Here is a 12,547-nt window from a genome sequence, read left to right as displayed (position 1 = left end):
TGCACCAGTGAACTTTTGTACAGAAAGACATTGTTCATCCTGATCTGACCACATGCAGCTTAGGACACAAGAGTTTTGTGGGCTTCTACAATTACTCTGCCATAGTTGCTACTTTGCCCTGTACATGCAAAGAAAATGTACTAAGCATTTCTCAAAATGTGTAGAAACTGCTAAAGAACTGTATAGTACTCATTTATTCTAGCAGAAATAAACAAGAAGAATCATAATTATATACGATTACAGTGCAAACTGGGAGCAGCCAGGTGAGGCTGCAGTTGTCACCATTGTCTCACATCTTTGAGACCGGGGTTTGTGTGGCATTTGTATGTTCTCTGCATGCCATCGTGTGGTTTCCTTCCTACTATCCAAAAACATGCCTTAGGTGAATTGCAATTGCGAAATGTTTTGTGTCCCTGGGAATAGGTTGGTGGCCTGTCCTGGGCTGCTCCCTGTCATAGGCTGGGATTGGTTCCAGACCCCCACAATCCTGAATAGGTATAGAAGATGGGTGGGTATAGTTCAAATTGTATACAAAAAGCTGCAAATATTATTTCTGGGTTGTCTAAAAAAACACAAAATTTAAGCCATTTGAGGACTAAAGGAAATACTGAACCTGCATTTCTGTAGCAATAGATATAGGATTGCTTGGGTATTAATACTTTTATCATTTCATTCCTATATATATCTTGACTCCCTGGTTGGATGTTTTTTTTTTGCAATTTCGGCAGAAAGTCTGTGGCTGCCTGCATCTCAATTAAGTCTCTTAGCTTCTCATTCAGAAATAATGTGTCTTGTCAGCAACTTTGCGATACGTAATGTATTTGAGTGGCCACATGTCATTAAAAAAGAAAAAAATCCAATACCCAGCGGCTGATTAACTTCTCTGTGGGCCCTAGGTTGACGTGGCGAGGAGGCCCCCCCAAGCAGCTCCCCCGACATTTTTGGAGCTGAAAGAGAAAAGAAGGAGAGTTTAAAAAAATGTAAAACTGATTGCCAAACGATCCACCATTATTAAGTTTATCTCTAATAAGTTTACTCATTTATAATTGGAGCCTCAAGGCCCCTAATTATAGCCTGGAAAAACCTGTGCACCAATCCGCCCCTACCAGTACCCATTGTATAACTGTTAACACAGTGTTCATTCCACTGCATACAAAATGCAAAACCATTCTCCATAATTAGACTTTTCTATTTGTTTTGTAATGAAAATAACAGAATACACTGCGTGAAGAATTATTCGGCATGTATTTTTTTTTTTATCTTCTCACAAATAATTTTCAGTCCAGATGAAATAAGAATGGACAGTTTAAATATACAGCATGATGAGTATTTTATCTGAGTACTTTCTGTTTGGAGTAAAACAGGAAATCGTGGATACTTCCCTTTGCAAAATTATGCTATTATTAAAAGGCCCATAATAGGAGCTTACAGAGAGCGGAAAAAGAAAAGAAAATAGGACAGTGGCAGTCAGACAGATGCAAAACTGAAACTGACAAACTTTTAAAACGTGATCACCATACAGTTGAGTGTTTTGTGGTCAGCAGCCAAAGATGACAGAAGAAGCATGTAGAGAGAAGACAGAAATTAGCTGCCAAAGATGTGGGCCAAATAAAAGACGGGAGGGGGGGACCTTCCAGAAACTCTTCCAGAAGCATCAAATGCCACCACTTGCAATCTGAACAGAATCTCTGGAAGTTCTAGGTGCCATGTGTCACAAGATCTCTAAGGTGTAAAGACAACCTCCACTTAACAAGTCACACAAGCTCAAACATGAAGACTGGGCACAGACACATCTAAAACTGACTTTACAAGGGTTTTATGGATAGATGAGATGAAAGTGACTCGATGGAATAGATGGATGGGCCAATGGATGAACACCTTCTTAAAGCATCGACAAGGTGGTGAAGAAGTGATGATATGTGCTGAAATTATCAGTGATATACTTGTAGAACCTTACCAACTTGCAGATGGTGTGAAAACTAACTACAAGATCTAATGCTAATTTCTAGACCTTCTTCAAACATTGGTGCAAGAATAAGCAAAGAAGTCAGCAGCTTTCCAAAAGGTTATGACGTTCATACAGGACAATGCCCCTCCCCATGAATCAAAGTATTCCACAGATTGGACACGAAGGGCTTGAAAGGTGATTGAATTTTGACCACTTCGCCTTATTTAACCCCCACTAAGAACTACAGGGCCTTACTGAAGTGTGAGAGTTACGAAATTCTGAAACACATGTTCAAAATGGCAAGATATCGAGCTCAGGGAACATTCATCCATTGTTCATACATCTGCCTGATGTGTCAAAGACATTTCACAAAAGGATTCAGCTGAAAACAAAAGAAAAAGCATAAATCATGCATTCATTTTAACCTCACTTTTAAGACCTTATCATGCTTTTGTATACATTTCCAATGTAAAACGTAACTCTTAACAAGACTTTTGCTGACAGCCTTAATTAAACAACATAAACATGAGGAAAGATGACCAAAGAATACTAAATCCCTATTAGCTCAGCGTAGAGGAATGTGCGTGCTTTGGAAAAAAATGATGCCATTGGGACACAGCAAAGTCCCCTGTGTTTTCTTCAGCCTGGTGCTTTTAAAACATTTTAATTGCAAATCCCATCCATCTGTATGGTATACAGATAACATGCTGAGACTGAGCACTGTTCACCAGTGGGTTTAAACCAATCAATTGTATTTCCATGGCAATTGATTGCTAGCCACAGGCAAATAAGTGCCTTAGGTAGCAAAATCAAATGGCTCCTTTAGAGGTAAACTGGGCTGTGGGCTGTATGCAAGGGATTGAAATCGATGGTGTTAAGAATGCTGGATTTTAATACTTTTAGCACCCCAGCCCCATTCCCTAAGGGGAACACGTCCTGGTTTTGAAAAGTAGAGATTTTATTATTTTTATTTGGACCTACTATCCTGTGTCTCTTTGCATGACCTTGTACTACCCACTGTACTTTATTAAAAGCTTAAGCTGTAGGTGCCTTGCCTTAAATGATAAAACTATTCAATTGAGTAATGTAAATATTACCAACCTAAACAGCAGTATAATAATGAAATGGACACACAATGGAACTTGGGAAGTGCATCTTTTTGTGTAATGAAGTATGGGTGTAAATTATGGTAACTCCCCCCCCCCCCCCCAATAAACAGAACCAGCCAATACAACCTCCCCAAATAATCATATTGTCATGATGAATGGGTGGGGACCCCCCCCCCCCCAATGTTCAATCCAAAGTTACACCCTTATAATCAGGAAAAACCCCAATTACATGTACAGTATAAAATAGTGGGTACAGACCTACCCTGGTCCATGTTCTCTCTGTCTTCTGGACGGTGATTTTATTCAGTCGAGCATATTGAGAATTGTGGGTGGTATAGCGCACAGGTTGGTATAACAGGGGCAAAAAGGCAAACAATTCTCGCAAGAAAGGAACAGCATGTACCAAAGAAGGAAATAATGACCTACTATGTACTCTGTAGTGGAAAAGGGAGCATTTTAAAAAGCACTCCCCGCTTGGGAAATCCCAGTCCTAGCCACACATAAAAACCAGCTGTACTTTTGATCGCTTGCCAAACACAGTTTAATTAATGTCACTGAGTAATTAAAAACAACATATGGAGAGCGACTACATAGCCTGACATTATTGTTTAGGGATATGTAGGGATATACGGCAGTTTTGCCAGCTCACCTTGGTCAGCGACAGGGGAAACAGAGGGAGATCAGGGCCTGGTAATTGCCCATTACTACTTTTAATTGTCTTGTTCATTTGCATTGCTTTTTACTAATCCCCTCCCCCCTCCCCCCCAGCCTCTTTTTACTATATTTGGAACTTCAAAAATTTGCAGTATATGTCTACATAAAAATGTTCTCATCACCTGTCTGTGCCTCAGTAACATCGAGTGACTTATAAAGAGGTGTTTACCATGACAATGAGGTGAAATAATTAGATGATAATTAATACTCTGCAGTCTTCACAATGGGGAGCTTGATATATGTGTCGCCATCACATTCACTGAATTTGGCCAGTCATGGCATTTCCCTGACGACATTCCGAACCCAGAATGTAACAGTCCAAATTACATTTCTAAGGTATCAAAAAACTACAAAGATGATGTTATTCAACCCAGGTACTGTTGGCATGTGTACTATAATAGCAGCAACTGGATTTTGAAAATACTGCATAATGTTAAAAATGGAAAAAAATAATAAATTTGAAATAGTGTATTTGGATGTGTTTCTTAATAAATATCTAAATGGCAAACACAAAATTATATTTTTACAATAAATTTCTCTGTACTTGTTTCATATGCTACATTTTTCATGGTCTCTAAAAGTTTTTCTTTTTCAGTTCTATATAACTTTCCTGGATGTTAGACAAATCAGATTCCTTATGTAGCCATTAAGGTTCTGCCCTTGTCAAGATTTGAATCATTTTGAATGAATTCTGTGGCCCCGAGGGGAGATGTCACCTCTGGCATGGCAGTACAGCACATTACATATTCTTTCAAATATTCACAGAGCCAGCAGTGGAAGCTGGTTTTGAATGTGTATTACAGTTTCACTGCAGCAATTTCAGTATAAAATTTCACATACATTTCAGTCTGAAAAATATATTACACGCCATAACATATGTTGCATAACAGCACATAATTTCTTTGTATTCAGAATAAAGACAATGATATTCAAATGAAGTTAGTTTTCTTTTCAATTAATAGTTAGATATACTTTTATACTTGGCACATTCATCCAGCTGAATGATGAAAGCCTTATTCTAGCACTTAAAATATCTAACCTGCTGGTCACAACTATAGTTACATAGCAATTATGCTACATGTACCACTTTAATATCTCATCCGTCTATTTTCTGTAATCCTACTGAGGGTCACGTGGGGTCTGAAGTCTCCCCTATAACATGTAGTTTTCAATAAAAGAAAATGTTTCTACCTTGAACATCTTTCTTCTATTCTTATACACAACAGCAATTTTCCAAGTATGAAAGAGGACTATATGGTATAGATAGATATATGGTAATGTCATTCCCAAAACAAACACCCTTAACCACAAATGTCACAAAATAAATAAACATAAAACAATATTTTGTAGACAAGCAATTAGATCTGTGAACTCTTTGCAAGACTTTTACTTTTCCTGTTTATGTTACGCTGAAACCATTCTTCCAAAAAAAGTCGCACAATATGAAAAAGGAAAGAGGAAAAGTGTTAAACAATGATGGACACCAGTGTAAATAGCAGCATCCAGTCCATCAGTGTATCAACATTCCCCAAACACCATTAGCTGCAGAGCTGCTTACGAGTACAAGGTTCACGCAGAGCTAAGGGGTTATAAAAAGATACTTCTAGCTGGGGTGGCCTCTGGGGTCACCAGAATGGATACTCTATTCCAGTTAACTTGATCTTGTTGTGAGAATACACTGAGGAACCATTTATTATCGACCTCCATATAGTTAATATTGAAAATGGATACATTCTCATCTCCACAGGATTATCTCCTCCCTATCTCTGAAACAGCACTGGCAAGTGAAATAAGCATGTTTAGAGGGGCCACATCAGAGGGTGAAAGGATTTTCTGTGAACTGCTGTAGAGCAGATGTCCATTCTCTAAATTACAGGTTTAAAAAGAATACATTTATGCACTACAACCATGCCATGTACCATACATAGAAAAGAAAATCACCAAAAGAGGGGGAAATCAATAGTTTTCTTCTGTTAGACACATTTACATAATAGTCTGATTCAGTCATAAGTTGATATACAGTCATGGGAAAAAGACATTAAACAAAAACCAGATAGGATATTCAATATTTAGTCATGGGAAAAGAAAATGCACCATCCATCAGTTATAGGTTTTTATAACAACCGTGTGGTCCTCATCAACCTCTTTCAACAAATAAATCTACCCTGATTTAAAAAAAGATATTACAATATGTTTTATTTTTTCCCAAAATTAAGAAGACATGTAGAAAAAAATAAGTGACACCCTCCCTACTTTCACGACAACTGAGTACTTAGCAGCCACGTGTTACTACTCAAAGGCGCAAGATTAGTTAAATATCAAGCAGTGTGGCTACCTCTGTAAAAGAAGATCTTTTGGCATTTTGCTATTCTATAGCTGCTTATTAGTCTTGGAAGGTTTACATGTCCACCTCCAAACGATTTGAAATCCACCATTCTACAGTGAAAAGGCTGTTTTCCAAACGGAAAGCCTTCAAGTCTGGAAATTCATCCAAGGACAATTAGAAAGCAACTGAACACGTGTAACTTTCATTCAAGATTCAAGGTTCCTTTATTCGTCACAGACATAGTTAAACAAGTACAACATGCAGTGAAATGTACACCTGCTCACATAAATATCATAATATATAAGATAAATATGGAAAATACACAAGGTATCCTGTCAAGGTCGGCGCCCATCCGAGCCCATCCTACATGCTCTGTTTTGGCCATCCTGTTCCCTCGTCCATCTTGTCCCTTACAGTACATCTTCCATTTTGTCCCAGTTATACAGTAGGTTTGCCCTGCTTTTGTCCTGTTCACTGCCATTCTTGTTTGTATTTCGGGTCCATGTTACTTATCTTAGTGTAGTAATTCCCAGTGTGTGATTAGTGTTTCTTACTTTCAGTGCTGGAGTTTCCCTAGTCTTGTGTTAGTAAGGCAAGATTAGTATACGCTACTGCACCTGTTGCCCGTTTCTCCTGAGCTGTTATTGGTTAATTGTCTTATGTGTCACATCTGCCTCTTCATTAGCCCGGTTGTCTGTTGTATTGAAGCGCTTGCCCTCCTTCTGTTCCTTGCTAATTCGTCGTGAATGTTTCTGTTTGTCTCCCTGCTCTATTGCCCAGTCTTGTTCCCTGTGTTCTGCTTAGTTCCGAAACTGTATTTATTCTGTGGTTTTTAGTCAATTCCTTATTTTTTTTGCCCTGTTGGTTTTCTGACCCCTCATAGTCCTTTTGTTTTGTAGCTTTACCCAGTGTGTTCAATTTCCCCAATAAATCCCTTTGACGTCCAGCTTTTAAGTTGAGCGTCACCTTTTTTCCCCAGCCAGCACCATACTGCGCCACAATAGTATACAGTGTGCGCATTGTAGCGCCAGCAGGAAGCCTCTGAGCAGCGCAGCCATTAGCGTATCCCGGCAGGCTCACCAGTCTTGCACATATCCCTGTGTATGTCTTGTTATAAATAGCTGTCTGTGTTTTAGTGTAAACACCTGTTGTGCTCCCACTTGTCACATACAGCCTTACCTGTGTTGTATGTATAATCCTGATGTGTCTCTAGCTGCTGTGCATTTACACACCCGTGTGTGTGCGCCTTGCTGTCTATTGTGTAACCTTCCTGCATTTCCCGGCCATGCTGATATTAAAGAGCAACTTCGTGCGAAACCGTCTCCCCTGGTCTTTTGCCGCTGTTGCCACGATGCTTCGGTCTGCCAGGTACAACAATATATTTAAGTAATAGTGTACCTTACTACAGTATACAGTGTTGGCACATTACATACAGTAACCTGTATATATTAAAGGGTCATGTGTAATTGTGTTGAGTACTGAACCATAGTGTTGAGGCTAGTGAGTAAGGGTGTGCAGCATTACAAGTTCAGTTTTTATTATGAAATAGTGTTAAAAGCGGTGGTGTGTGTGCAGGTGGTGTGTAAATTGTGCCTCCTGGTGAAAAAGTCTTATGGCTTGAGGATAGAAGTTCCTTCTGAGTCTGTTTTGGCCGTAATACTTCTGAGACATTTGCTTGATTTCAGCAGGCGAAACGGACAGCTACTGGGGTGAGATGAGTCCCTGAAGATCCGTGACGTTTCTCTGGTTCTGCATCTATGATGTAGGTGTCCTGAAGAGACGGGAGAGTTGATCTGGTGCAGCGTTTTGCTGCACAGATCATTGTCTTCAGGACTTTCTGGTCCCGGGCACCAAGCTAGGATTTGATGTTCTGTGTCAGTAAGCTTTCCACAGCACCAGAGAAGAAAGTCTTTAGGATCTCTGGAGTGACCCCAGGCTTCCTCAGTGGTCTCAAGTGGTAGAGAAGCTGCCTTGCATTTTTGGACTGGACTTCTATATGTTCAGTCCATGTCAGGTTCTCTGAGATGTGAACACCCAGGTATTTAAGGCTGCTCACCCGCTCCACTGCACTCCCATTGATGTCGAGGGGAGTGTAGGACCTGCTGCTGTCTCCTGCTGAAGTCCACCACCAGCTCCTTAGTTTTTCTTATGTTCAGTTGGAGGCAGTTCTCCTAACACCACAGTGCCAGGTTCTCCACCTCCTAAATGTAGACTGTCTCATCATTGTTGGAGATGCAACCCAGTCACCACTGTGTCATCAGTAAACTTTACAGTGAAATTGGAGCTCTGTGCAGCCACACAGTCATGGGGGTAAAGGTTGCAGAGCAGAGGGATAAGTACACAACCTTGCAGAACTCCGGTGTTGAATGTGATAGTGTTGGAAACACAGCTACCCACTCTCACCATGGAAGGGTGCCTAGGCAACATCCCTTTCTCTCCAATGAGAATATGGCAGTGTGACTTAGGTTTGCAAACTTGCATTTGAACAGACCACAAAAGTCCCGGCATACTATCCTTTGGATCAGCGAGACTGGGGTGGTGATGTTTGGTCATCATGCACAGCACCATGTACAGCGAAAACCAAGCACAGCATATCACAAGTTTCACACAATTGTGTTTTGGAATTTATGGTTATGGTCTTGTAATTCTTAACACTGCACATTGTAATAACCAATATATGTATCTTTATAATATGTCTCCCATTCCATATTTATTCGCCTTACTTTATTTAATGGACAAAAATTGCACATTGTGGTAATTTAATTATCGTATAACTGGTATTACCAAATAATCAAAATGTGAGCACAAATTAATTAATTTGAGAGCTTAAATTAGCAAATGGAGAGCATGAAAAAATCAAACCATGCACATGTATTGTGGATTTCGTGAGCTGAATTTAGTATTTTGTGGACACATATAAACTAAATTGTGAGCATGATTTAGTACACTGTGTGCATCAAATGTTTTTTTTTTTTTAAGAGATCTTAGCATGAACAAATGCCCTGAAACATGAAAGAACTGAAGCAATGTTGAAGAGAAGAGTGGGCCAAAATTTCTCCAAAAAATGTGACTGATAAACTGTTAGAAAATGTTGACTTCAAGTTATTATTGCTATTATGTTACTGAATTATAGGTTTTACTTGTTTATTCCCATTTGCTCTCTCAATGTTGACTGTTTTCAGAGGTTTGAGATTATTCATAGAAGTTGGTCAGGACCACATAATTTTTATTTTGGCCTTAATAGATAAAAACATAGAATTTCTTTTTTTAACACTTGAAACGGCCATCGTCTATATTTAAAATATATTAATAAGTAGATTGATTAGCAAATCAATGAAGAATATAACAGAAAGCAACTCTGAATGTAATAATGCAAATGTAAAACTGACTGGCATGTTAGTTTTAAGATGCCCTTAGTCAGAGGCCTCTTAGTAACAGGCACCCAAAGTAGGAGCAAAGCCCTGCTGGCAATGACTACAAGGAGAAGGCAACTCCTCTATTGATTCAAAAGGGAAGTGAGCTTGAAGTACAGAATATCCTTACAGCAGATAATACACAATAGCATTTCCCTGAGGTGATTAAGGACGAGCCAGGCCCGGGGGGGGGGGGGGGGGGGGTGGCGTTAGTCAGTTCTACATGGACCTGTATTTGTCTTTAGTCATTAAGTCACAAACAAGGTTCACAATCAGGAGATTTACGTCCGGCGATGTGGAGTTGGTGCTGAGGGCAAAAGTTGTCTATGTGGCATCATGGAATCTATGTGCAGGGTTACAGTAAACCTAGTGTCTATGACAGGAAGCACAGAGCAGAAGAGAGGAAGGGTCCTGCGTGGGGTGGCAGGTCATCACAGGGCATCCATTCTCACATACAGTCACACAGGTTGCAATTCAGGGACACCAGTTCAGAAGTGGGTGGATCGAGACTGAAAGCCTTTCCAGCTCTGCTACCCTCATGGAGGTGTTTGGTCCTTTTATCTTGAAAGCTAGTTGCCCCTTGATCCAGCAACCACTAGCATTGCCTCTAGGGGCTGGAGGTTAAAGTGGAAAATTCACAGAAAGCACAGTCATGAAGAGTGTCCCTCTTGTTGAAAAGATTGTCAGTAATGTAACCTATAAAATAGCAGCTTCCCACAGACTCAAAAAAGATCTTGCCTTGCAGGCAAAATTATCATACTGATTATTATAATGATCAAATTCAAGTGGAAATAGAACTATGCATAGAGACATATGTCTTCCCTTTTGCCCTTTTACATTTGAACTAATTGGTTTGCTGTCGATTATGAGCATGCACACACACACACACACAAACACACACGCACACACACACACACACAAACACACACGCACACACACACACACACACACACACACACACAGGTTTGTAATTATATCTTTGTGGGGAAAACTCTAATCACAGCATGATGACCTTAACCCCTACCCAGCCCTAACCTTAACTATAAGCAATCAAACAAAATATGAGACTCTTCAGGCGTTTTTACTTTTTTGATTGCATTCACAGATCTTTGTGAGGACCCAAAAAATGGATTAGAGGATATATTGCAAAAAAAAATCCATGTCTGTTGAACCATGGAACTCAAACAGGTGTAGTCAGTTCACCCTCACTTAAGAGTACTAAAGCCATTTAATCACTTCCAGATTTAATGCTGAAAAAGGAAACACCCTGAAATGTTGGGCCACCACTGTAAGGTTACACCATGTCAAATTTTTTGCTGAGTAAAGTATAGAAAGAGCAGAAAAGAAAAGTCTCAGCACTGGAAAACTGGAATAACCTTTTTATGTCATACAGGAAGACGTATCCTGTCGACAAATGCTGAAGCAAAAACACAAGGGAGCCCATTTAGCCTTTGCCAAGAACCACATCAACAAAGGTGCAGATTTTCAGGAATCTCTCTTCTGGTTGGATGAGACCAAAATCATATTTTTGGATCTGATGGCATCCAAAAGGTACAGTGCACTTCAGAGGAGGAGCTCAGTGATAAGAGCATGGTTCCCATAGTAAAGCACAGTGTTGGAGTTCTTATATGGGGATGTATGGTGGGGAGAACTGCATCTTTAGAAAATTTTGAATGGAAAAGCTGTGCAGTGTTAGTCCTCAAACATCGAGGCACAAGGATCATCCTGTACCAGTTCAGTCCAGTGGTACAGGATAGGTATAACAGCACCCTATGAACTAGTACACTGACTGTCAAGAACAATCACTCCAGTGCTATAAAGCAAGGTTTCTCAACCCAGTCCTCGGGGACCACCAGACGGTCCACGTTTTTGCTCTCTCGCAATTGGCAGGGAATTGGGAGAGAGCAAAAACATGGACCGTCTGGTAGTCCCCTAGGACCGGGTTGAGAAACCCTGCTATAAAGTAATAATGGACATTCTAAGTATTAGAATGTTGCCTGTATGCAGTATTGCAGTGGTGGCTTAATGGTTAGGGGGGCACACACACTTGTAATTGAAAGATTGTTGGTTCAATTCCCCAACCAACAAGACACCGCTGAGGTACCCTGAGCAAGGTACCGCCCCCTAGTACTGCTCCCCGGGCGCTGAATTAGCTGCCCCCTGCTATGTCACATACTGTATGGGTTTAATGCAGAAGTTACATTTTGTTGTTGTGTGCTGTGGTGTGTCAAAAATGATCACTTAAATTTAAAATTTTATCAAGGAAGTACTTGTCTTTATAATAGTGGACCTAAGCAATGTTGCACATCTTAGAAAAATTGTCAAAATATTCTATGTCACTGTTCAGTACACGTTTAATACAATTTAGTTGTTACCTTTCAATTAATGATTATTTAGGAATAGAAATTTATCTTTCTGTTTAGAAGGGGTGTATTCATTTATGCCGCATACCGTATATCAACAAAATGCAGACTAAGCATGTATAATTAGTTATATACAGTATCCATTCCTTATATTCATTTGTTTTTTATAGTACAGTTATAGTATGATATACGTGAATTTGTATTGCATGTACTGCATTGTCCTAACATTCCAGAGTTTGAGCCCAAACTTTGCACTAATTCAAAATATCTTTCTAAAGGGGGGGGGGGATACAAAAAAAGACATGGAATTCCTCCCCACCCAGATACACTTGCAATATATAGGTCAGAAAGTGATGCGATTATGTGTGTTGTACTCTGATGTACTCTGTCACACCATCTGTCAGTCGTCTCCTCAGCCGGCTGCAGATCACTCTTCACAGAGCTCATCATAGAGCTGTCTGCAATATATACAGTATGAACTTAGTGGATGGCCACCCCAAGCATTGGGCACCTGGGGGGGGGGGGGGGCGGCAGTAGTGTGGCATTCCAGCTTCCTCCCCAACAGCTCTAACAAATACAACCTTGAGTAAACAGCAAACAAGCTACCCCCAGATACAGCACCCCCCCCCCCTTCCCCATGCAAGCCACTTCTCTTTTTCATCTCATCTTATTTC

General features: G+C 40.1%; 1 long non-coding RNA gene across 2 annotated transcripts in view; it reads right to left on the bottom strand.

The window, feature by feature from the left end:
• Positions 1 to 311: 311 nt before the first annotated feature.
• The window catches only part of LOC140591653 (uncharacterized), a 36,169-nt gene continuing 23,933 nt past the window's right edge, over positions 312 to 12,547 (bottom strand). For both annotated transcript variants that reach the window (XR_011991936.1, XR_011991935.1), the window contains exons 4-5: positions 864 to 947; positions 312 to 487 (exon numbers count right to left, since the gene is read on the bottom strand). This is a non-coding gene — a long non-coding RNA (uncharacterized lncRNA). The remainder of the gene's footprint in view (positions 488 to 863; positions 948 to 12,547) is intronic.

The sequence above is a fragment of the Paramormyrops kingsleyae genome, chromosome 6, assembly GCF_048594095.1.
Source record: "Paramormyrops kingsleyae isolate MSU_618 chromosome 6, PKINGS_0.4, whole genome shotgun sequence".
NCBI classification, from domain to species: Eukaryota; Metazoa; Chordata; class Actinopteri; order Osteoglossiformes; family Mormyridae; genus Paramormyrops; species Paramormyrops kingsleyae.
The sequence above is the reverse complement of the archived record's forward strand: the minus strand, read 5'-3'. Positions and strand labels throughout refer to the sequence as shown.